At 45.0% G+C, this 27,639-nt stretch overlaps 1 protein-coding gene across 1 annotated transcript in view; it reads right to left on the bottom strand.

The window, feature by feature from the left end:
• Positions 1 to 27,639, bottom strand: part of LOC109287600 (VPS10 domain-containing receptor SorCS1) — a 513,813-nt gene that overhangs the window by 351,166 nt on the left and 135,008 nt on the right. The gene's annotated exons all lie outside the window — the stretch shown is intronic.

The raw sequence follows: 27,639 nt of genomic DNA on the forward strand, positions 1-27,639 counted from the left end.
CAGGTCCCCATCCTCCTTTGCTCCCCTGCAGTGCCCCTTGCTGGCCACCCCCCCCCGCCGTAATTACAGTGCATTTAGTACCTGAAATAACAGGTACTCACTTAATACACAGTAATCGGTGCTACTACACCTTAGTGTAAATGAACGATTTTTTGTGACACTTAATGAGCAGAAGATTAAGTCTACTGTGCATTAGCACACTTTTTTGCATGACGCACTAATGCGCAGTAGAATTAGTCTAATCAGCGATTACTGTACACACGCCCACTGCAGAGCAAAATCTTTAGTCCTCTTTGAATAATGTTGCCTTTATTCTGTCTCAAATACCCCAGATAACTGTGGCTACATTCTCAGCATCCATCACTCCCTTATCAGTCCCTCCACCCTTCACCCCACCCGCAATTTGCTATAAATCTACATTGAACAGTTTCACCACAAATTAAGGTGTTGATAACTTTATATGCACCCCTATCGCCATGGTATCTGCCAAGAGACTTATCTTCAGTGCCGTATTAGCTTGAGGTTATAACTCATGTTTTATCTCTAAATCAAATTCTTGTCTACACAAAAAAATCTCAAGCCTGACCTGTGTTTCCAACTTGAGGTATCTGGTCCATCAGATGGATATGAGTTGAAGCTTGAATACTGTTGATGCTTAAATTAGTACTGTAATGGGGATGCACTTATAGGTTACAGTTCAAGTTAGCACAACTCATCCATCACTCTCAGTCTGCCACAGTTAGACCTCTAATGGTACCCAAACTAACTCATGTGCCTCTACACTACACTTTGGTTATAAAAGTTGCTGCAATGTAGCTATAAGGTCTGTGTAGGACAGCATAGGTACTCTCACTTCAGCTAGGTTAGCATGAGAGAAGGAACTTGAAGAGTAACCCTCTTCAGTTAACTATTTAAGTGAGGACAAGACCACAGACAGGTACTTTTGGGTTTTCCAAACCACAGGATATATTTTTTCTGCCTGTATTTTTATTAACATTTTATAACTCACAGTGCCAAAAATAAAAGCCCATGCATACTAAAACTCAGCCTCATTTACACAGAAAACTCTCACCACTCGCATACATTTTTATCATGGGTAGTCTCACCAAACCCCCAAGGTCCTATTGGCAAATGTTTTTTCACTTTATGCTGCACAACAGGGTGCTAAACTCAAACAAACAACTTTTATAGCTCAGTGGTGGTAAGATTTCTTCTAATAGAAAAAAACAATCAAAGAAGAAGTGGTTGCTATAACTTCTTGGGGTCTGGTTGTTATAATCTAGTGTTTTTAGATTTACCTTAAGTTGAGCCAGGAAGAGGTGTCCTACCAGAATCAAATGCTACGTTAGCTATAGATCCCTGTTTGGGTAGGTATAAAAACCTGTTTTTCCATGTATTCAGTTATACACACACAGATACAAAATAAGCCACTTTAAGACACCTATACCCCGCCAAAAAACCCACGTCAATCATAGTCACGGCACTCAATCTCACTGATTCGAACATTCAAGGTACCACTAAAGCTGGTTTAAGCATAACCACTGGATTTATGTAGGAATTGCCCACTCTCGGCTCCCCAAATACCATGAAAGCTTCTTTTATTGTAACTCAATGCACCTCTTCTTCTAATAGCGGTCTTGGCATTGCCAGCATCTCCTGAGCTTCAGGGCTGCTAACAGCAGAGCACTGAGAGTGGCTGAGATGGTCTAAGGAACGAAGGGGTGTCAAACTCACCCATGCTCTGAGCTGGATCCAGACTACTGGGCTCCCTGCAGGCCAGGTCCAGATGCAGTGGCAGCAATGACAGGGTGAGCAGCAGTGGGGTGAATGGTAGCTGCCATGAGATTTCATCAGCGGGCTCTGCCCTCGAATCCTTGACTTGTCTACTACATGGACACACAACAAGGCTCCACAGGCCGGATCCAAATGGTGGGTCATAAGTTTGACACCACTGGTTGCGCTTGTTGACTGCTTACTGGTTGGATTCGTTGCACTTGTTCACCTGTTGTCTGGATGTGAAGGAAGCAGTGTCGATGCTACAAATTCCACCTACCTAAGCAATGGGTGCATTGACACCAGATTTGAGCAGGGAGCTGAAAATAGTTTAGTCCCCTTTATTCTGGAAACTAAACTCAATTATGACTCAGTTTTCTTGAGTCCCGTTCTTGGCTTTTCCACAACTTTCATAGTTTCATAGATTTAGGGTTGGAAGGGACCTAGTAGATCTTCTAGCCCGACCCCCCGCCAGGGCGGGAGAACAACAAAACCCCAAAACAAGAAACGGGACTCAAATGAGTCCAGCCAGGCAGGCATCCAGCCTCTTCTTAAAGACCCCCAGGGTAGGGGCCAGCACCACTTCCCTTGGAAGTTGGTTCCAGCTCCTAGCCGCCCTAACTGTGAAGTAGTTCTTGCGGATGTCCAATCTATACCTCCTCTCCATCAACTTGTGCCCATTACTCCTTGTTATGCCAGCGGGCGCTAGGGGAAACAGCGTCTCCCCCAAACCCTTCTGGTCCCCCCTAGTGAGTTTATAGACGGTCACCAGGTCCCCCCTCAGCCTTCTCTTGTGGAGGCTGAATAGGTTCAGGTCCCGCAGTCTCTCACTGTAGGGTCTGCCCTGTTGTCCCCGGATCATGCGGGTGGCCCTCCTCTGGACCCTCTCCATGTTGTCCACATCCCTCTTGAAATGGGGCGCCCAGAACTGGACACAATACTCCAGCTGTGGCCTGACCAGCGTCGCGTAGAGGGGGAGGATCACCTCCTTGGCTCTACTCGAGATACACCTCATTGGGCCAGTCCCTCGGTTTCTCTGAACCTTGGCTCCATAAATGCAGAACACTAATAACTTTAATTCCTTCATTCGCCTTGCCTATTTAGACTGTAAACTCACTAAGGCAGAATATATTCCTGTGTGCTTGTTTAAAGCTTAGCTCAACATGGGTTGTATCTGATACCATAATACAAATAAATAGAGAACAGTGAGAAACAAATTCCTGTGTCACCATTTTTTCCCTCAAGTTTTTCCTTTATACATTCAGAATGAAACCAATGTTTGAAACATTAAAAAAAAAATGTGCATGCGCGTGCGCGCACGCACACACACACACACACACACCCATCACAGCCACCAGAATAGCAATAGCCTACTGATTAAGACAGGTTCAAGTTCCTGCTTCTTTCAGTTCCAGTTAGCAGCTTGAACCTACCTCTCCAATTTCCCAACTCTTCATACTCCAAAGTGAGTCTTCAGTTTAACTAACTCTCTCATTTTAACCAAAAATTCAACAACCCAGACCTCAGAATCTCACCCCCCCAAACATTTTTTTTTTTGCACTCTGCAACAAAAAAGCCCAAATCATCAACAAATAAAATAAAAATGTATTTTATTTTAAATTAAATTAAAATAAAGCCAAACAAACCAAAACCCATCTTGACCAGCTAGGTAAAACTTAGCTTAAAAACCCCCACTTATGAGTGAAAAAGAAGTGGTGATAGGAAAGCTGCAGAGAGTAAGTTACCAGCAGGACCAAAAGCAGCCCTTGGAGATCCCAGTTAACTTGCAGGATATTGCAGAGCAACAACAGATACCCAAGTTGTAGACCCCATCTGTCACCCTGAAGCAGGCCAATGCAATACAGCTGTTCACATGCATATAGCACGGGCTGTATCAGACTGCCTTGCACAAACAAAGTCACGATGAGCCGAAGCTAACGTGCACTATTATACAACTGATGCTATACGACTGATGTGAACATGCACTATTATATGACGGATACACTACCAGGAGAGTTGCACGGAGGTGTCAAGAATGAAATGCTGCTTTCTATTTATTTATTTCACTATACGACCAACCAGAGTCTTTGGGGGATTATTTCCAAATTAAAATCCGAGCCCCACAACCCTGTGGAGGACGATTCTCCTCTTACGCTTTATTATATACTCTGTCAATCAGCAAGTCTCCCTAAACATGCAATTACTGGCAGTACATTAGCAGGGATACACAGCAAGGGTGAAAGCTTCAATTAGAGAAAAGCACCAGGCTGATTTGCCTCTCAACTGCTCTGTCATGCAACCGTGAGTAATTCTGGGGTCTTCGCACTCTGCTCAAGAGTGAGGAGTTTCAGTGCTGAGCGGCTGTTTGAGAAGTGAAATGGGGAAGCCTGCATCCACGAGTGCATGGACACCTCCGAAGAGCATCTCCTGACACCTAATTTTAAGTGCAAACAGAAAAGCTACAGGAGACACTGGTGGCTAAAAAGACCAGTGCACAGATCTCCATAGAAAAAGAAGAGGTTTTGAAAACGCGTCCCCCATTTATTTGGATCCTGCTTCGTGGTCTGTATTTACTGCAGAAAGACCCAGAATATTTATGAAAGGGTTTAGAAATGCCCATAACCCCCAAAAGGCAATCAGAACTCATAGTAGAGATGATACCTTTTATTAGACCAACAGGTTTTTTGTGAAAAAAAATGTCTTTTTTTGCAAAACTCTTGTTCGTCTAATAAAAGGTATCATCTCTACTATGAGTCTAGATTGCCTTTTCCTCTAGACCAATACAGCTACAACCTGGATGCATAACCCCCCAAACACGCAGCACCTCCCAAGCTGGCAATGCATATCCCTGCTGCTAACACAAGGTGTAATTCATCTGACTCTTTCCGAGGAAAGAAAGAAACGGAGAAGCACAGCAAAACTAGTCACATGAAGAAAGGCTGAAGTAGAAAGACCTTCCTTGAGAAAAGAACCAGGGCTGAAAAAAAAAATCACCCAGGATTAATGTGGTATATATAATGCCTCACAGACTGCTTATTCCAAAGCTTACTACAGCACATAAAAGTGAAAAATTAGCATGCAATGAATAATTTATTTAGCGCTTTACTGTTGTTTAAACAAATCGCTTTCATGAAAGCGATGTGTATTCAAGCAATAAATCACTGTTTAGCACTCTGTCACAGGGAAAAGATATCACTTGACAGAATTATTGAATGGCGTTGCGTAGCCATGAGGCAAGTACAACAGAGATAAGGGTGATGTCCTTGAATAATAGACCCTTTTTTTTTTCTTTCTTCCCCAGGAGGGAAGGGAATTGCTTCTTTAACCTGCAACTTTCATACGGGGACAGCAGCAGACATGGGACTTGTCGAGGCAAGTCCCCGTCATCTCCAGGCCCTAAAAACATCAATTGATCAGCCCTAACAAACAGCTCTGTAACACAGGTACGTATCGCGCCGAATGTGCGGGAGGGAAACAAAGTCAGGGAGACTATGAACACACAGCCGGAAACGGAAATCTGATTTTGGCTGATTCCTCACCAGTAACCCTCAGGTTTGATTTGCCCTCCCTTCTCTGACGGGGAACAAGGGAACATGCAAATGGTTTGCATCTGCTTTTATTTAAAAAGACTGGTTTCCTGATTCGTTAGTTTGGACGAAGTAATATCAAAATTCATCCTGAAGTCCTCAAGAGCCAGTGAGGAATCCAGATCCCCTATCAGACTAAACTTTAGATAAAGCCAAGGGAGCAAAGATACTGATTTAACGAGGCAGGAAAGATAAGGTGGTTTTCTACTGGATATGGGTAGATTTTCTCTCCCAATTAAAAATGTCCCAAAGGTCCTTAATTGCACCCCCGTCCCCTGTGTCCTGCATTAACAGCCCAAAGTTGATAGATTCATGCTTTGACAAAGCAGTGCATTTCTGATCTCATCTGCCTATGGCATAGCTTCATTAATATTAATGGAGTTAAATTAGGAGTGAATTTGGCTCAGTCATTAAACCAGGAAAATCTCATGCAAACTATACAGCTACTAGAACTTTTTGGTCTATATTTCTGCCCCTCTACGGCTTTTTTAAGACGATTAGCCCACACATACCCCAGTATATTCCACTGCAAACACATCAAAGCCAACGGAGTTATATCGGAGTTTAATCGGTCTGTGCATTCGTACTGCAGCTCATATGACACGACCGTGTGCAGCACAAGGACAATGAAAGCACTGGACTTGCAGAGGTGTAGGTTGTAGCCATGCTGGTCTAAGGACAAGGGCAGACAAGATTCACCCAAAGAACCTGGACTTGCAGGGCATTCGTTTTTCCATCAGTATCTATAACTAAATAAGCCGTTCAGACCACCGTTGCTGTTTGCCACAACAAGTAGGAGAGAACTGGAGGGATGTGTCTGTTTTCTTGGTGTTTATGAATACTTGATCTTCTCCTGCTTCTCAGAAAGAAAAAGTGCCCAGTCAACTAACTCCAATAATTAGCCCCTTTGATTTCCATGACGGTAAATCAATTAAGGCCTGAAAATTCGAGTGGCTTCCCCCTCTCTCTAAATAAGCCGAGCCATAATTGCAGGGATTTGCTTGAATAGATAATAAAGTTTTTCAGTTGCTCACACTTTCTTACCCACTCCGTCTGCAACAAAATATGCCAGTGGCAGCTGTTTATAATAAGCTAGGAGGCATCTTGAGACCAATTGTAATTCAAAGGTCATATTTTCCAAGCTGTTTATAGATGGTAATTTGTAAGGTTGTAATGTCACATATTGTCAATAATTCAAGATGGGAAATTACAACAGTTAACAGGCCATCAATTCTTCATTCTTCTACCCTAAATCTTCATCCCCAAAGAGCTGTTAAATCGTCTTTCTTTTGAGCTTATTCCTTGAACCTTGGACTCAAAGGTTTCATTTGTTTATGAAAAGAAACTTAGGATGGTAAGATGTAAGTTAGCCATTAACAAGCACCTAGGGATCATAACCAACATACAGTGCACATTTCAAACTTGGGATATAAATTCCCATTAAAGGTCTATTCTCAGTGGGCTTCTATATTTCACTGAATGTGTGGATGCTGTCACTATGAAAACCATTTCATTTCTGGGGGGAAAAAGGGGGACTTGGATAAAAAGCCTCGGGTGTCTGAGCCATTTTCTGAAACTACATTCACATGCTTAAACAGTGGGAAATAATCCAGTTGGTGACGTAAATCAGATTACCCCCTCCTCAGCCACCACAATCTTTAAAATGATCAGCATCAAACTCAACTGGGTATTATTTTAATCACTCTATCACCGCCTGTTAGTAGAAAATCAGTGCTACTTTGGGTCCGCAATTTTGTAGAGAGGCAGAATGTCTTACAATATTGTGCTCTGAATTTCAAGAGTCAGTTTAGTTAAGACATTAAAATGTATGCCCCTACTTTTGAAAAATACACTTAGATTGCAACCAGTCTAGAGAAGGGAAAGCTGAGGGAAGGTATGAACCAATATGCAAAGGCTTAGCTAGCACTAAGAGGAAAAGTTATAAACTGGTCTGTGTGTCCAAGAAGTAATGGGCTTCAAAGGCACCTGTAGGTAAGACCTTATTGCGAAACATAACTATAAGAATAGTTAACACTGGAGTAGATTATCTAAGGACATTGTGGAATAACTATTACTGAAGGTTTTTAAGAGCAAGAGAGAGAGAAATTTGGCAGGACTGCATGGTTTAGGTCTGATTAAACCTACGCTGGAGAGGGTAGGTGGACTAAATGACCAAGATCCATTTCAGCCCTGATTTCGATGACTGTGTTCACAGAATTGACTTTTGTTGCTATCTCCCATTGCTGATTTTTCACCCTTGCTTAAATGCCACCTTAAATGAGTGTGCACCAGATATTTGTGTTCACACTTCAGACCGAAGAAGCAAAGCTGGACAGGCAGTATCAAGTGGAGTTCCCCAGGTGCCTGTTCTGGATCTGGTATTGTTCACCATTTTAATTAATTATTTGGATGATGCAGTTGAGCACACACTTAGCAAATTTGTAGGTGACAAGTTGGATAGAATTGAAGACACTCTGGAGGGCAGGGCTAGGATCCAGAACGACCTGGACAGACTGGAAAAATGGTTTGGGTGCAATCATGTGAGATTCAACAAGGACAAGTGCTCCTGAACTTGGAGCAGAATATCTGCATGGACAAATACAGACTGGAGAATGGCTGGGCTGCACTGTTGCAGAGAAGGACATGGGGTTACACTGGACTATAAGTCAAATTCAAGCCAACAGTATCTCCTTGTTGCAAAAAATAACAAGCCAATAACATACCAGGTTTCATGAATGGGAGTGATGTTTGCAAATCAAAGGAAGCAATTTTTCCACTGTATTGGTGAGGCCTCACCTGGAGCACTGTGTACAGTTTTGGGCTCCACACATCAAGAAGGACGTGGATAGTTTGGAAAGAGTCCAGCTCAGGGCAACAAAATAATCAGGTGCCTGGGAGACAAGAATTATGAGGAAAGACTGAAAGAATAAGGTTTTAGGGTGAACAAACAATTAAAACAATTAATCACAATTAATTGCAAGATTTAAAAAAATGGTTGCAATTAATCGCAATTTTAATTGCACATTTTAACAACAGTCAGCCCTCCCCGACCCAACAGCCTGAAGCCCATACACCCTGTGGCTCATCCTCACCATCACCAACAGTGCACAGCCCCAACCCCGACCCCAGCTCACCCCACACCTGCTCCGAACTCGCCCTGGCTGGAGCGGACCCGTGTGAACAGCCCTGACCCCAGCCCACCCCTTGCCTGCTCCAGGCTCACCCGCCCACGCTGAGCAGCGGCAGTGGCCGAGCAGAAGCTGCTGCTCAGCGGGGAGGAAAAGCGGCCCCTCTCCCTCACCACAGCTGGGTCCTTCTTGCTGCAGATGGCTGGAGCCCGTGCCCAGGAGACCTTGTGGCTCCTCTGCACTGCCACCACTGCTCTGCTGAGTAGCCTGGAGGTGATGGTAATGGCAACAGAGCGGAGCCGCAGGGCAGCCCAGGCCCCGGCTCTGGGTGGCTGCAGCAAGAAGGACCCAGCAGCAGTGAGAGGAAGGGGCCTCTTTTTCCCTGTGCTGAGAAGCAGCTTCTGCCCAGCCTCTGCTGCTGGTGCCACTGCCCAGCATAAGCGGGTGAGTCTGGAGTAGGCACACAGTGGGCCGGGGTTGGGGCTGCGCACACAGGTTCTGGCTGGTCCAGAGCTGGTCCACTCCCTTAGTCAAAACGATGTGCACAATTAATGTGATTTTAAAAATGAACACATTACTTTGTTGTTGCTTTAATCACGTAAATTAACTGCGATTAACTGGCAGCCCAGTCTGGAGACAGAAGACTGAACAAGGATTTGAAAACAGTCTTCAAGTGCATGGAGTGATTCCAAAGAGGATGGAAATAGACTTTTCTCTGTGGCCCTAGGGGACAGGACTACAAGGAATGGCATCAAGCTGCAGCAAAGGAAATTGATGTGGGAGATTAGGAGAGATCTTCTGACTATGATGGTTGCCAAGCACTGGAACAGGCTACCTAGAGAAACTATGCAATCTCCATCCTTGAAAGTTTTCTAGAGCGGATTACACAGATGCTTGGCTAAGAAGGTTTAGTCAGGGACTATTCTGCCTTCAGCAGGGTGCTGGACTAATTGACCTTGTGAGGTCCCTTCCAGCCCGACTTTCCTATGAGTCTACTCTTCTATGACCATACAACTCAGATCAACTTTTGAGACGTTTAGGCAACAAAGAGCTCAGACTACATAGTCACTACCTGGCCTTCAAGAGCTCAGAACACACGGTCACATACTGGCCTTCAAGTCTATGAATCCATATTAGAAGTGAACAAATATGCACAGAAAATTAGAAAATAAGGAGGTGGGATTTCTTGTTTCTTTCCTGCTTTAATGGCTTCTCCTTCGAACCAAGCCTAGGGACTTTCAGAGCCACAGAATGGCTGAAAATCCATGGAAAAGTGTTTCAGTAGATTAGTTTTCTCCAAGTATAATTGCATAATATGAAAACACTGTCCTTTTCATGCATTGGGCAATTTAAAACACAGGATGAAAAGGAAGGAGGAAGAGAGTTCAGAGTTTTGGCTTTACCGGTATCAAAGTTATTGCTGCAACACACAGACATACTCGAGCCAGTTTTAACCGAATTGGCTTGGATACCAATAGTAGTGAAACTGCAGTAGCACAAACTTCAGCAAGGTTTGAGGTGCTTCAGTACAGACTGAAGATCCCTCTAAAGTGTGGAGGGATCAGGGTGGACTTCTGCAACCAGAGCTGGACTCCATGGTGCTGGCACCCAAGCGAGGCATTTAGAGCTGACACGTGCAGCAGTCGTGCCCCAGACTATAAGCCACTAGACTTTGCCATGGTCATAAAAGCCCATCCAGTATTCTTGGGCATGGGCAATGGATACTAGCTAGAATTCATCTACTCTGACAAGCCTCATCACAAACTCTAATGGTAACAGTCATTCCTGCCACTGAACAGAGGCATTTTAGCATCTCCTATAAATGTTAGCTTTCAGCAGCCTCATCAGGCCCCAACTACTGGAAGCAATGACAAGGTTATCATGGAACAACCCCTAAAACCACAAGCCTTTACTTCAAAAGGGGGCTGGGAGGAACATTCCCTGTTTAATGCATCTATTATCCCAGTCAGAAGCCAAGTGTGAGGGAGGCATGACAAGGATGTAGGGACAATCCACTGTCATCAATGAGCATGACATTAACCTCCATGCGGATTTCCTTTGCTCTGGTGTGGATGCTGGAAGGCAAAAGAATAAAGGTGTTGCATGGGAGACGCAAGAATGACATGATGGTACGCTACACTGAGGGACATAGGCGGAGTCCAAGTCCTTTTCTGCTTCCATAATGGCTGATGTTAACCAATTTTGCTCATTAAGCCTGGAGGAAAAGATCTGGGTGATTGTACATGCATTTTTCTCCTGGGTCAACCACTCTACCAGCTTAAAAAGCTCCTTAGCAGAGTGTGCAAAAGGATACTGGGAGAAAAGGGGCCAAGTCAAACTCTGGTGTCATCCTTCATGTGACTGTCCTCAAACATTTTCTGACCCATTTGTCCTCACCCTACATTTTTTTTTTTGCCTCCAAGTTCTCTTCTTCTATTTCTCTTGCTAAGTCTGTAAAGAGCCTAAGGGATAAGGAGACTGAATTTGAAGTGAAAGGTGAAGGCCTGTAGTCAAAGGAGTGAGTGAAAAGAGCTGAATCTAGTAGTAATTAATGAAAGCACCATGAAATGGGGGGGGGAAGGAATCAAGGATCTGCAATAACAGTCAATTCTAATATGGAAACCCGTATAGTAAATCAGGATTGAACATAAAACCTCTCCCCTTTATCTCATTTAATCTAGTTTCTTTAATTTTAAAATAGAAAAGGCCCATCTATAACCACTGCATGCAGCCACCTCTTAAGATTAAAGGCAGGGCTGTGATTTGAACTGTGCTTCAATAATGTTCTTGGTTTCCCTGGCTCACTTCTCATCAACAAACGCCCTAACGCAAAGGGAGCTACAAAACAAAGCATGTTCTAAAGCCATGCACAACAATTCAGTTCTTACAGCCTACTAAGAGGAGTGACAAAGATCCTATCACCTCAAGGATAACGGATTTGAGCTGGCTGCTGCCTCTACCCTCACGGTTTTGGCTGAAAGTGCAATCAAGAGATTGCAGTCCCATCTGACTAGTGACCTTCCTATTCAAATGATCACAGTGTGTGTCCTCTAGATCCCTTGTTACAGTCCAGTTATTTCTAAATTATATAAATGAGCAAGTTCAAGTGCAGAAAAATGCCTCAAGGGGCTTTTTTTTGGCAGAAAGGCCACAGTCTCATTGGTGTCCTCCCCTCCTATGGCTAAAAAAGCAGAAATGCTGCTGGAGTTTCCTGAAAAACAGCTGCTGTGGTAGAGAGACTTTGGGCTGCCCAGTACAAAGCTCTATCAAGCCCTTCATTTTCTAGTTACATCCTTGGTTAATTGTGAGCTTGGGATTTGGGGAATTGAGGCTATAGCCTATTTCTGCACTCACCCCAAAGAAAATCACAGGGCGGAAGGGGACCTGAAGGGTCCTTTAGTCCAACCCCCTGTCCAAATGAAGAATGTACAGTTTCTATACTCTTTGGTAAGTATATATCAAGGAAAAAAGAGATTAATGTATTTAGGACTCAGATATTTGCTTGTTTTAAATATATAAGGGAGTTACAAGACTCCCTCTTCCCTGCCTTGCCATACCATCACAGCTCCTCACAGTCTTTAGCATGCTTAATCTTATAAATTTATAGGGAAGTAGCCAACTGCTGCTACAACTACTATTTTACAGGTAGAGACTATGCCAGCTACTCATGTCCTCATGGGGGCTCTGTAACTAGGCAGGACTTGAACTCTGCTCTTTTGCAGCCCAAGTTAGCATCTTAACCACTGGGTTATACCCCAGTAGTCTCCTCCCGTATAAATTTTGACAAACTTCCAGCAAAACGCCAGCAGATATGACAATACCGCAGCTCTTGACAGCCCTGTTACTGGGCTCATGAAGAATTTGGCCTCCCAGGGTGCATCTACATGAGACATTTACTGCACAGTAGACTAATTAGCTGTGTGGTAAACATCATGCATCTACACATGTGCCCCTATTAGACTGGAGTAAACTAATTTACTCCACAGCAGGACAGTACTTGTAAATACAAGTACTATCGAACTATGGAGTAAAAAAAACTCTGCAGCAGCACACATGTAGACGCTACCCCAGATGGCTGGGGCATAAGTGTGCTTTAGTGCTGCAGCTGCCTGCTGGCTAGCTCCGTGCTGAAGCTCCCTCATGCCTCAGCCAGCCCCTCCATGGCACGTTGAGCCAGGGGCATCAGCCCTGGGCTGGCAGGCTGACCCCCCGGCTCCTTGCCAGCTGAGGCTGTTCCACCCCGGCTCAATGCGTAGTGGTCCCAGGTGCACATAAAGACATGTACCTGGGAGCAATAAACTCTGGAGCAATAAGCCCCAGAGTTTACTGCAGTGCATTAATGTGCACATGTAGACGTTCCCCCAGAGAACACAGCTCTGGACCAAAACACCATGTGATGTGGGATGCTTCAGAGATTGAGTCTCCAAAGGCTTTAAGGTGATGTGGCTTCTGGGACAGCCTTACTCCACAGACGTCCCAGGACTGTGGACCCAAGGGCTTCCAGGCCTCCTACCACAGGTACCAGCAGCACAGATAACTGAGATCCTTGGAACTTGGGTTCTCCCAAGCCCTGGTCCAACAGCATATCCATTCAGACCTATTCACACTGTAAAGTCAAAATGCAATTTGTACCTTGGTTTGGCAGGGGTAAAATGCAAACTTCTCTACTGCTGCCATTAATCTCTCATTGCTGCAATATCCGCCAGATATCACACTGCAAAAAGGCCATGTGTTCCTTTCTAATAGACCAGAATCTTCTCAAGGAATCCTGCAGCCAGCACTAGTTCATACCCCATGAACGATACAAATTTGACTTATACTTATGGTCAGTCATTTGTCAAGTCACAAATATGGAAAAGAACTTTATGTTCCATTCCCTTTGACTTATGTTTTACATTTGACATGTGAGCCTCCAGGGAAACACATACCGGGGTTTTTTTTTTCCCCTTCCCTCCTCCTATGCTTGTTCAGCACCTGTTCTGAATAAAGTGTTATTTCTGTTTTAATGCCTTCAGGCGACAGCAGGCAAATGAATAAATAGCTCTAACAGAAGAAAAAAATATCATCGTCATGTCACCACCACCATCATCATCCTTGACTTCTTGCAGAAGACTCAGTGGGGAAAAAAACAATTTATTAGTCTTTACAATTTTCTTAGCACTAACAATGTGCTCAGAGCCATACAATAAAGACATATGTTCCCCTGAAGACATTAGAAACTAAAAGATAGGGGCATAGAGCAAAGCATATAAACTGGTGTAGCTCTGATGACTTTGGTAAAGGGATGATGATTTTGACCAGTTTTACATAAAGATGGTGAGACGCATGGAAAAATTCCCAGTTCGTACGCCAGATCTAGGGCAGGCAGAAATCAGCATAGAAACATTAACTATAACTGAACCCATAGGTCGCAGAATGGGGTGGGCCACCCGGGCCATGGCCCAACCAACTTTTAGCATGTTAATTTATATAACCCACAAATGCGCAATTGCCATTCCAGTTAAAACTGTTCAGCTATTTTTTAACTGCATAGCTAGCTAAATTAACGTGCTAAAAGTTGGTCAGGCCATGGCTCGGGGGGCCACCCTATTCAGTAGCCTATGACTGAACCAATTGAAGATTCTCCCAAAGATGTGAAACCCTAGAAAAACCCCAAAGGATGAGATTACTTATAGCTTGTAGGAATAAATCTCGGGGGAAAAAAAATCCTTATCATGAAAACAAATGACAATGGAACAAGCTGCCCACGGGGGTTGTGGAGTCTCCTTCTTTGGAGACTTTCAAGATACAGTGTAGACACTTGACAGTGTTTAAGGAAGAGCATATTGTGCATTCATGCAAGGGCTTGGAGCACATGGCCTTTGGGGTCCTTTCCCATCCTGTGGATTCTACAATTTAGAGTGTAATGCTAATTTATACTACCTGGTATTTTAAAATCCCTAAATATGACTTGACTCCATTTTAATGGTCCTCATGGCACAGTGAGGTCTTGGAAGGTATTTCACGTGAGGATGAGGACTTGGCCAACTACTGATATAAATGGGAAGCACGGAAAATACCGAGAGATTGAAGGAAAGACACAAAATGGACGTGGCACTGAAGCTATCAGTGTTTGCAGAAACACACAGCTAAAGCAGAAGACAAGGGTTGAAGCACATGCTCGGGAGCACTAAGGAAAGACACAGCATTGCAGGAAGATGACATGTTCTTTGCATATTTTCTCCAGTGGCCGTCAGCAATACAGAAAAGAAACAGGTCAGGTACGAAACAGGTTTGGGGCAATAGAGGTGTGATAGAAGGACCCATGTGTGATGGAAAGGCACAGAAAGTATGAGTCAGTTATGCAGCTATTGAAACGTTGGGCCATTTCTTATACTAAGGTAATAATATTTGAGGAATATTACATTTACATATTTATATATGATGTAAATATCCAAGTGAAGCCTTTGCATGGTCACTTTCCCCACATTTAACCTCGTTCCAAACAGGTCAAGTTCCTTTAGAAGGATGAAGCCAACTAACGTTGGGATCCAAATTTATAGGGGAAGAAGAAAAGTTTTGCAAGTGAAGATGAGGGTTTTCCTTTCTTTAGACTTCCAAAAAAAATATGTATTTGTCCTTTCTTCGGGTTCTTTTGGTTATCCATTCCTTCCCCAACTGGTTGTTTTGTCATCGCACCAAAAACGAGCTATTTCATGAGAACTTGAAAATGACACCTGCTAGACCCCGAAAGTGAAGCTCGCCGATTTAGTTAACGCATCAGGAAGGCTGGGGGGTTGCCTTCACTGCTGGTTAACCTGAGATAGAATCTGAGTGTTACTACAACTCGACATCCATCCTCAAGAAAATCCCTCTAGCTCAAGCTAATGACGCTTTAAATGTAAGCCAGACAGCTCATCTAGAGTGTGTGTAAAAGCTCCAGCGCTGCTCACGTTTGAGTTGGCGAAGCAATAGAGGTGTAACTGCAGGCTATAATTTGAGTTAGTATAATCCAAGTTTGCTGATAATTTGATCCGTCTAGGTAGTCAATGTTGTCCTGGTACTGCCTTGCAGAGCAGCTGCTCTCAGTCGCACTAGGTAAGGCTAACTCAAGACCAGTATCTCAAGCTATCTATTGTAGTGAGGCGAGGCTCAAGGAGTGGAGGAAGGGCCACATCTGTACTAAGCAGAGCTCATTGAAGATTTCAGGCTGTGTTTAGGAGATCAAATTGCACAGTCATATGAAGTCGTTTTGCAAAAACGTCTCCACTCCACAGAATATTTAGATTTCCCCTCCCCTCCCCCCTCCACAAGGAAACCAGTAGGTTTGGATTTTCACTCGAAAAGGGAAATATGTTCTTTTTTTTCCCCCAAGATGGCTCCTCAGTTCCTCACAACAGTTACCGATTGGTTGCCTCTGTTACAGATCTGGCTGAACTCTGCGTCTTGTGGAGCTGAATAATCTGCAGCCTCTTGTGAGGACACCCACCACTGATTTGCTCACGTGAAAGTTTAAACAACTCCCAGGAGCCACTTCCCCCTTGCAGAGGAGGGGCTGCTCTACCTTTACAACCGTTCACCTATACCTCTGAGCAACTCACAATTGTTTGAGCCTTGAGTTGGCTAAAATCAGGAGAAGTTCAAACTGGTTGAAAATGCCAGATTGTATTCCAGATTTCCAGGGTATACGGAGACCTCTCCCCACACCTTTTGCAGTGATTCTTCCTAACACCTAGATGCCCTGGTAGCTCTTCACCTCCGGGAAATTTCTATTGCCTCCAAGCCCAGCCCCCTGCAAACCAACCTGCCCAAACTGGTTTGCCCAGGCCTGTATCTCAAGCTGCTTTCACCTCAATAACCACACCATAAAATGTATTGACTCAACCTGTCCTTGGCCTGGGAGGAACAAGACTAAGGTCTTGTCCCACAAGGTGGATACACATTGACAGAGACATTCGTGACACAGCAATGTTCCCAGTAACAGCTCCATAAAAACCATGTTATATCAAACAGGATTCATAACTTGTACACAGGTTCCCCAAATCATCACAGGCTCCAGTTACCATTCTCTTCTACAGGGCGGTCTCCCCAGTTAGACTTCACTTCCTACAGCATGGTGCAGACATGGACTACCTCCGGCGCGCAATCTTTCAGCAAGACGAGACAACGGTGCGTCATGGGAGACTTCATCCAAACTAAAAAGGAACTGGCTGAGAAGGGAAGATGGGAGCACTAGGTTTCCAGCCTACAACTCCCAGGAGCCCCCCCACTGGCAATCCAAAAGGAAACCATTTAGGATTGCGGTCATTGTATGCTGGTTGGTGATTTTCATGGAGAAGTCCAAATTTTCCCAGAAGAAAAAGAAATTACAACCACTTCTAGAATTAGTCATTAGGGTTGGTTTTTTTTAGCTTCTAGTATCTAGACCAAGGCTGCCTGACTGGTGGCCTCCAGGCTGCATGTGGCCTGTGTTCCCGGTCCATGTACTGCCACCCAGGTCTCTGGGGTCTCTCTCCCTTCTCCAGCTTCCACTGCCCAACCCCAGCCCGGGGGGACAGGGCCGAGGGAGCTTGTGGCCAGGTAGCTCAGGAGGATTCAGAGACCCCCATACAGTGTAGCACAAGGCACCAGCATGGCACAATGCGGTGCCCACTGCATGGTACAGCAAGAGGGACCAACCTGGTGCAGCAGGTAGGACATGGGGATGTGGGATGGTGGGGGAGAGGCACATAAGTCCACAGTGTGCATGTGTTGCAGGGTGGGAGGGAGGCAGGAGGGTGTCATCTGCCATCATGGCCCCCAGCCCTAGGATTATTTTAGCAACTAAGGTAAGGAAATAAAGTATGTTTATACTTCACTTCATTACAGTAAAGGCCTGTGCAAAGGAAATAGAAACAAGGATCCATATAGCAAGGAAGAGCAGGAATTCTGCTTAGAGTAACACACTGCATTTAGTGAAAATATTACTGGGGGTGGGGGACAGGACTTCTCCTACATATAGTTTCAGCACTGCCAGCCCTCAATGTGTTATCAAAAATACCCTGTTATTAACCCCCCCCCCCCCCGATTTTTCCATTCAAAATCTAAACTCAGAAACAGGAAGACAAGCGAACAGACTCGATCCTTCCTATTTTAGAAATATGATTTTGATGTCCCTTGCAAGATTTATGATTAGCAATACTGCAATTTGCATCTTGGCAGAGTCCTGCGCTTTTTAACATACTAAACAACCTCTTATGTGAGCAGAAATTTGTCCTGGAGCTTTTACTTGGAAGAACCCAAAATAAAATTCAGCTCCAAGGAATATCAGCATGATATCCTTCTAGACAGTGTCACACTGATCAAGCGGCACCTGAAGATTAAAAACTTCTCAGCTGTTATGATGATTGACATGTTGTTAAACCAATAAATGAAAGATTTTTTTTCTCTCTCGTCTTTGAAACAGATCTGTTTTTCGGGGGGCGGGGAATAAAGGCCAAGAATTTTAGCAGATTGAACTTACTTTGTGCAAGGAAATGTGTTACTTCATGTTACCTCCCTGTTAAAATTCCAAGCAGAGCTTCAAAAAGGTGCAGAAAATATCACTACAAAATGAACCAGAACATTGTGCTTGAGAAGAACTAGATGAAGAGGCAATAACTGGCTTGTTGATAGCAATCTCGCTACGAAAAGGCAGACACCCTGGAGTCAAGCGCAGAACGGAGGAGTCTTTCTTTTCTTTTCTTGTTTTTGTCTCTTTCTTTCTCCCTCTGTGCATGGAAAGCAAAGCGATTGCTCGTGTCAGACCAGCAAGTGACAAGGGACTCCACGCCTGACAGAGAGAGAGGTACAAATTAAACAGAGCGCCTGTCAGGGGCTGCATATGCAGCTCAGCTCAGCCAGCTGCAACAGTGTTTGAAACACGGGACGGCATGGAAGTTGTGCCAGCATTGATCACATTAGTGGTAAACTCCGAGCCTATCAATCAATTCAGCCACAAGGGACCAAAGGCATACGAAGGCCTCTACATCATTTAAGCCTAGAATATACTGCAGATGAACCAAGTGGGATCTGGTTTCATCCAGGTGGGAGATTTGGGGACCTGTAGGGTCTAGGAGTGAGGAAAACCCATCTCCTGGATTCCTTGACACATCCTCCTTGTTGAACAGGGAGTCGATGCTAGTTCCCGGACTCGGAGGTTGATTAATGAGGGAGTGTCGAATCCTTTCTGTAGGCTTCACGGCCGCAAATTCCTGCCGACTCCCTGGTGACTTTAGGTGGGGGGTCTCGTTCAGGATACTGTGAGCAGCACTTCACCACAATTAGTCGAGCTCCTCTTCCCTACCCATCCCTTTCTAATCAAAGAGAGCTGATGAGAAATTAGAAGTTGTATCCCACACGAAACACCAACTTGTTGAGACGTTTGTATCATCTCGGCTTGGGATTTAGCATCAAAGCATGAAAATAGTTCACAGAATGAAAAGTTGAGTTGAATGGGGATTATCTGACAAACTACGGAGGTCTTGTTTTCCACCCACCTCCCTTCTGCAACATGTGCTTCACCAAAATCTTTGGCAAGAAAATTTTTCTTTCTCCCTCTCTCTTAGCTTTCCTTCATTTCCAATTCATAAGCATTTTCAAGATGGCAATATTTAGTTTGACTGCAGAAAGGAGAAGTCTGAAACTGCTTGTGGGACAGGAAACCTTTTGCCCTTCCCAGATGTGAAGAAAAGTTTGGGGGAAAATATTCCGCTGAGAAATATCAGGACCTTGTGTTCAGTCCACATTAAGCCAAGTCTCCCTGAGCCACCCCTTCTGCCTTATGGTCGCTTTTAATTCAGCAGGCTCCGACTTCTAACATTTCCTCCCTGCTTGTGAACCAGACCATCTCTCCCATAATGTCCTGGAGGCATTGGACTTACAAGATACTCCGGTACCTCCAACAAATGCAAATCAGTGCTCCCCTGACCTAAAACAAACATTTTGTTTAGAATCTCCTCTTGGCAATTTGAAGCCAAGCAGACATTTTGTTGACCTAGAACATTTCTAACCAGGTCTATTTTCGGGGGAACTGGGTGAATAATAATATACTGGGTGGGCAAAGCCTGGCCATGGCTGAAAAGAGAAAGGCTGATGCCTTCAGTGAGGTGCCAAGAGATGCACAGCTATGTGCTTGCTGTTGCCCTGTATCCCAGTCCTCTGCTCAACATGTATTACCTTGCACTTCTCTAAGTTTTGCTCTGCATAACATGAAGCCATGGGGGACTTTATCTCCACTCTTTTCCATACAGAGTAGTTAATCTTGAGCTCCTCAAAGGGTTAAAGGTTCCTGACCAGCTGAGCATTTAGGCATGTTGACCATATAGGTCTGATGTGCCTAGCTTTGAATCCCAGTTACCCACTTCTTTCCAGGATGGGAGTATGTACAAAGGGAATAAGGACCCTTGTCATGCACTAAACAAACCTGGGAAAAGTCAAGGAAAGGATTCTCACTTAAGTCCCAATCCTTCATGGGAAACCCTTGACCAACAGCATGCAGCCAGTTGTACAATTGTTTTTGTTGCCCTCCACTTCCCTTGTTCATCTCTTACCATATCAGAGAGTGGGCCATTTAAGAGTTAGTCTGCATAGAAACCCATGATGAGATTATTAAAATAAATAAATTAGGGAAAACTCTGCATTAAATGTGTGCAAATGAGGTAATCAGGGTAATAATTTCCATGCCCAATTACCCAATTTGCATATTCAATCATGACAATTCCATGCACAAATCAAGCATGAAGCTGTAGTTCGTGCAGTTTGCTCCAAGTCCAACCTTTTAATCTAGCCCTATATTAGCCCTTTGGAACAGCAGGCTGCTTGACAAGAAGGCAGTTGACCGGGACTCGAAGTACATGGGTTGACTTCCCAGTTCTGTTAATTGTTTTACTGGGTGACCATGGAGAAGATACTTTTCTTATTGGGCCTCCATTTGTGTTTGCAGATAATGATGCAGATCACCACTGTAAAGCACTTTGAAACTTATTAATATAAAAGTGTGATGTGAAAACTCAGTATTATTATTATTAGCATCCTATGCTTCCCATTGTGGCCTGATCCATAGATAGGAGCTATGTCTGAGTATACAGAGTGGGATAAGAGCCCAGGTCCAAGCCTAGATAAATAGTGAAGATAACTGAAACATCAAAACTGACTCTAGTCATATTTGGAATGACAGATACTGTAACAGAGCAGTCTGGCCCTTTAAGGGGGAGCAGTCAGCCCTCTTAGAGCAGCCCAGCTGCAGTTAACCCATTAGGGAGTATCCCACTAGCAGTTAAAAACCCAAAGGAGAATGTAGTGAGCTGTGGGATGGAGACTTTTGTAGCCAGGAGGTGGAAGGGGCCATGCTATGATACTGAGCCAGAGCTAAAGGGTTTTTCCTATCATCCAGAGAAAGGCTAAAAGTTTTGTTGCTGATTTATTTGTTTGCTGCAAGGACTGTGTGCGTGTGTTTAGAGGATGAGTTGAGGAGCATCCCAGGAAGCAAAGTCAGCCTGCAAGGCAGCGGGATCACCACCCCACTTACAGATTCACTTCAAATGTTTCCATTGACAACATCTGACACCACACTGGAGAGCACACAGGCATGCTATACTGTGAAAACAAGTTCCACCCATTTGCTTCCACTTCTCATAAACCATGTGATGGAAAAATGCCATGAAAACCAGGGGCAAATCCAGGGGTAGGGGGAAAGGGGAGTGCAACAGCATGGTCACACACCCCTTCCACTACCGTCCCTCATGTCCCCAGCTAACCCAGATGCAGGGAGACACCCTGAGCCACTTCTTCATCAAGAAATTTGCCTATTATTGAATGGAAAGGTCATGGGTGGTCTGAGGGTGGTGTCCACCCGTGTCCCCCAGAAGTCCCAGAACCACTCCTGCCTTACTCCAGACAAGGGCTGTAGGGTGCCAGGCTGATCTGGGAACATCGGCACTGGTACATGGGTTTCTTTCATTGCCTGCTCCTAGCCAGGCGGAGGGGCAGGAAGGGAGCAGGCAGTGGAAGGATGAACCTGCCTGCCACTGCTGCTGTCCCAGCTGACCATGGCACCCCACACAGCCACTTCTCCCAGCCCCAAGCTGGAGCAGGTCATGACTGGCTCTAGGGCTCCCCCCTCAGGTAAGCTGGGAACAGTACGAGTGGCAGATCGATCCCTAACATTGGGACTCCCTGCCCGGCGCCGCAAGGTCAACCACACCTCACCCCCAGATCCCCCTATGGTCTACGAGGCAGTGTACCCCCACTCCCCCTTTTGGGAAATGCCCGAAGGTTATCTGCCCATGATTAGAAGAGTGCTATACATGCCTAGCACCAGTCTCTTGAAGACTCCCAAGACTACATGACACAGCTGTAGACATGCCCTAAAATACAGTCTATGGCCCTTCCTAGCAGAGATGTATAGGCTCTGTTGGCTTAACATCCAATCACTGTTTGTACTATAGAGGTTTGAAGGGTGTGCTTTGCAGCTAGACAAAATACTGTGTTGTGTTAATGACTACATGTTTTTATGTTTCTTTGTCAATTTTTCTTTTTTTTTAGTAAATACACTCTATGAGGCAGGTTTTTAAATGGCTTTTCAGTGCTGAAGACTAGAATAAAAATAACTGCTATAAACGATCTTCAAATGCAGTCATTTTTTACATTTAAAAAGGCAGGGTACCTTTCTTTCAGTTCTACGGGAAATCAAACTGAATTCTACAGGAAATCAAAACTCGACCCATCTCCAAAAGAGCTTTTTTATCCATTATCTTTTTTTCTTCCAAACTCCTTCTCCCCGTGCCCCCACCAACAAGAACACATCTAGCCATTCAGATCCAATTTTAGTGTGAATTGTGTGATTCTTGGCTCTTCACGAGGAACTGATACATTCAAGTATCATCACAGTATCCGAGGCAAAGATCCTCAAGCATACATAAGAACCTGATTTCCACAGAAGACTTAGGTCATGCCCCCCCAAATAGTTTTACTTTCTTTTCTCAACTTATAGGGCAAATGGCTCAGTTAGGTTACAGGTGTGTTAGCTGAGTGTGTAGAAATTACGGGGGGAAGTTATGCAATGATTTCTAAACATGGTGAGACCCACAGTCTAAAGTCAGCTGGGAGTCAGTTCCATCGCTAAAAAAACTTGGTTTCTATGTATGTTCAGTCTCCTCCACTCCTGGGTTGCTCTGTATTGGGTGGCCACATTTCTGGTCCAAGTGATGGGGATTTACAAGTGCTTTTTCTAAATGAAACTAAACCAAACCATCCACTCACTTTTTTTAAGCTAAAATGTCCAAAGACATCTAAAGCATTGGTGCTCAACCTTTTGACCCCACGGGCCAAAAGAATGGGGCAGGGCTGCTCCAGGATCTGAATTGAGCTCCACAGGCTAGGATCAAGCCCTGGGGCCCTTCCTGAAAGCTAGGACTGGGATGTGGTTAGCACTGCCCCCTCCCTCCCCCAGGGACCTGGCACTTCTCCACCCCACCCCCCATCCCATCTCTGCATGCTGGGATTGGGCCTGTAGCCTGACACAACCCTGTTGCACCACGATTGGTCCCCAGGGGCCTGCCAACACCCCTTCCTGCCCCGATGTACTGGGATCAGGTACCTGATCCAGTCTGCAAGACTCATGGCTCCCCATGGGTTCATAAATTTGGTGGTGGGAGAGTGGTGCCACTGCTCTCCCACTGCCAGATTTCCAGACTGTGGAGAGCCCCATGAGCTGGATGACACAGTGCTGCAGGCTGGATCTGGCCCATGGGCCATGGGTTGAGCACCCCTGATCTAAAGGATTCAGGCATCCAGTTAAAATTCAATCAAATGAGAAGTGGGCAGTGGAAACCTGCAAGGGACTTTGAAACCTTCAGGGATAGTGTGAAAGAGCATAAGATAAAGAGGATCTAAGTGCTTGTGTTCTGGGGAAAGAGAGGGCAGCAATATCAAACAGAAAATTAAACTATATCTATGGACTATTTCCCTGCGTCTCCTTCCATGATAGTTTTACTGCCTATAACATTGACATTTATTAGCTCTCAGCCTGTAAACCAGACAAAGGACTTATCACAGCCCTAAAATCAGATATCATCAAAAATAATACCTTCTATTTTTCCTCTGGCTAGATCCTGCTTAGACAGAAGTCATCAGGGTGTCTACAGTGGGAGCGGGACCCCCTAATCTCTTGAAGAGAGAGCTTGATAAATTAAAGCTTCTGCAGAAAGCAAGCACTCTTGCAACCTGCATCATTCACAGAGCTGCTGCACAGCACCATGGCAGAAAAACACTAGTGATCTCTCCTACCCATCCTTATCTCCTTTTTTTTAGGCTACTCTGGCTACCTTGATGAAAAAAAAAGCCATCAGTCTTATATCAACACTCGGCACATCCGATTCTACAGATCCCCGGTTTCCACTGCTCTCTCCAAAGAGGATTAGAAGAGTGCTATAAGGGACTATATCCTTTATCATTAGCACAGCATCATTATTCCCACATCAAAACCTATAGCTGGTTTATTTCTATTAACCATCAGAATAATATATGTCTCATTCAAGAAAATCTGCAGATTCTACCTTTGAAGTATCCTCACGGTTAAAAAATGACATTGGGATTCTTATCATGCTGCATAACTGCAGGTCTTGGTGAGGAAAAGTGTCATTTCTAGACAACTACAATGTCACATTTGCTATCAAGCATTTGAAAATATTACTCCTTGACACTTCAGTTCCACTATCTAGGATGGAGTTTCAAATACTATCCACATTAGCCAACTTCTGTTCCCATTTAAAGCAGTGCCCCAAACTCCACGGGTTTCAGTGGCAGCAAGAGTTAGGATAACACAGAGTACTTTTGAAATCTCCACCTTATTTTCAGGGCACAGCCAAGATGGGGAGAAATTAATCTTTGAAATACTCTGATGAGGAAGGTAAGTATTTCTGCCTCGGTTACAAGGAAGGAAATTGAAACACAGAGCTCTCATTTGTCTCGTGGATCTTTTCTTGTGAAAGTCTACAACTATCATACTGGGGTTGTCTGTCTTCTTTAAACCTGGCCACCCAGAAGCAGTAGTCACACAGAAGCCCAGTTCTTAAAGGGAAGACTTACCGTTCATTTTATTACATGATTTTATTACTAAGATGCATACAACTTTAGCACCAAGGCACTCCACCCCCAATCAGATCCTTTTGCGCTAGGCACTGTACATAAATGTAGTGTCACCCTTCCACTGAACATCAGTGGCAGTACAAAGTGTGGGGTTGAAATCTGGGGGGTTTGGCTGGAGTCCCAACCCAGAAACTGAGGAAAAGTCTACTTTGGTGGAGGGTCCTAAAATGCCATGTAACTTCCCCACCTTGCAAGCAGTACTGGGTGCATCTACACACTGCCCTATGGCAACATAGCAATGCACTACATCACCGTACGGAGTGCTATGGTGACGTAGTGGTCACACAGGTCTACACATGATCACTAGCTACATCGCCAATGCGGCGCACTCCCGGCTTATAGCCTACCGCTACAGTGATGTAGTGGGGAAATCTAAGTGTGCACCATGCCTTGATGGAATAATAATAATAATAGGGAGGCTGCCCACAACCCTTCGTATAGGTCCCAGTCCAACTAGACCCCCACTGGAGTGCCCTGGCACCCGGCTGGTCTCTCTAGTCCCAGGCCCCTCACTGGGCCTTTCTATGACTGTGCCACTGGAGGACACCTAAAGCTTTAAGAGCTAATTGTGGGGCTCCAGTCTTCCCCTACACCATGCCCCAAGCCTCATGGGTGTTACAGTAATGTTGTTCTTTTGTTTGGGGCTTCAGCCTCACCAACCTCTGCCCCTTTACTGTAGCTAGGCCTTCTAGTCTGGGCCTACTGTGTCGGATCTGGCTTCAAGATACCGGCTCTGGTTTGGCCCTTTCCAGCATCAGGCTCTGGCGCCTGTCTGCCGGGCCCCTGGCCCCTGTATGGCTGCACCCCTCTCGGTCACTGGGCCTGTGGCCCCTGTCTGGCTCTCTGGCCTCCCATTCTGGGCTCAACAGTTCCTTGAGGCTTGAGCCTGCCCCTGTAAGGGCTCAAGGTGACCGTGTTCCCCATGGCCACCAATGGGATTTGTGTATACCACCCCTACACTCCCAACCCAAAGCGTCAGCATAAATGCAACATAAGCATACGCCCCTGGGTATTAACGTAACATGAAGCGGGTAGCAGCCCCCTGCCCTTTTAAAAAAGAAAACCTTCCCTTGCCTCTCATCTGGCACACCTTCCAGCCCTGGGCTCCTTGTGATCTCCCTGAGCCTCACTGTTCCCGCAGGCAGCATAGATAGCAGTCAGCTTAGCATCCCTGAGTAGCTCTCCTGGGCAGGAGCTCTTTGCCCTGTGGCTTGCAGGGATAAACTAGCTTGCCAGCCCTAAGCCTCAGACTTATATCCTCCCAGGGCTCTGCCCCCCTCCGGGCCACAGACTATCCCAGGGCTGCCTGCAGGTGCCTACTGATTGCCCTATTTCCGTGGGGCTGTGCACCCTGCCTGCCCTGCAGTGCTCCCTCGCTGGGCTACTTCTTTCTTGACCAACTTACAATGACCAACTACACACTTAAACCAGGTTACCTGAGTCAAACGGTCTCTGCTGGGTTACATCAGTAAAACAGTCTCTGCCTTGAGGCACTTGCAATCTAAATAGACTAGGTTGACAGAGGAAGCATCATCTTTAATAAATGGGCAACTGAGGCACAGACGAATGGAGGCTAAGATTTATTTTAATGGGGCTGCTCCAACCTGTATTGCAATTCCCATCCAACTTTTAATGAGATTTAGGTTCCTCCATCATTCCGATAATGAGATTTAGGCTCTTAGGCAGTGCATCGCCGTACAAAGAAGCACTTAAATCCCTGGACAAATGTGGCTTAAGTGGTCTGGCAAAGGTCAGTGACACAGGAAAGCTGTAGTGGGAAAGGGAACTAAAGTCTGGTCACTTGAATCCCAATCCAGAGACCACATAACAAGCCTTCCCCTCCGCAGCAGAATCAGCTACGCGAATTATGTGTGAAAAAACAGGCTTCTGTTACTATCTCCTGCATCTGCTGTATATCTCTTTCTTTCCTGACACAACACCTACTTACACATAGTATCTATTTATATAAATTCTCACATGACAATCAAACCTAGAGTATATGACTGTCTTCTGGAACAGTGCTATAAAACGGAGTGATGGCAGTAGATTTCGAAGAACTTTAACATTAATAAATTAGTCCAAATTCTCGGAAAAAGTTAGATTTAAATGCCGCTGAATTTAATAGAAAATTACATCTCCATGCTAGGGTTTTGAAACAACTACACAGCCATCCACGGGGATACAATTCTCTGTGACAGTCTATGTAGTGGTTTAAAAATATTCCCTTTTTTCATGTTTTTCACATAGTTGATTGACTAACGTGTTTGCTATGTGAGCAGAGCAAGATTTATGGTGTCTTTAAGTATCCATTTCCATGCATTTAAAATGTTTGAGTTTTGGAAACGAAGTGATAAGTAAACTGTCATTCAGCAACATTCAATGGTGCTTTAAAACAAAGTGGGGTGGGGGAAGGTTTTGTTTCATTTGCACGTTGGAGTAAATCCCCAGACTTTGCTAAAACACACAAAAACTGGCGGAGACCCATCTGGAAGCTATAGCCAAAAGCAACCAAGCTCTGGTGCTTTCAGGAGAGCCCATCACAAACAGTGCTGCAACAACGAAGTTTGACAGCTGGGGCAAAGCCCGCAGTGGCACCCTGCCCAGCCCCGTGAACAGATCTGGGCGGCACCCCCCATGCCTGTCCAGGGGTGCAAGCACGGGTGGGAGCCACCCTTCCCCCACCCCCACGCTCCCCCCAAACAAGCCACTCATGGCTCCATCCCGCTTCCTGCCCTGGCTGGGCAGCACCTATTGGCCCTCTTCACTTCAGGGCCCAGAGCGGTCGCCCCGCTTGCCCCCCTCACTACGGCACTAATCACAAATGTGTGATATCACAGCTGCCTAATGAGCATCCAAGAAAAGGTCAAATACGTCACAAATAGATACAAAATAAACCCATTAAGCAAAAATATGCAAATCTAAACGAGCACGTGGGGAGGGTAAGCAGCTATGATATAGTGAACATTTTGGTGACAAGATCCAAACAAAGACAGGAATGTCTCTAT

Source organism: Gavialis gangeticus, unplaced genomic scaffold, assembly GCF_001723915.1.
Source record: "Gavialis gangeticus isolate Ggan-Ray unplaced genomic scaffold, GavGan_comp1, whole genome shotgun sequence".
Lineage (NCBI taxonomy): Eukaryota > Metazoa > Chordata > Crocodylia > Gavialidae > Gavialis > Gavialis gangeticus.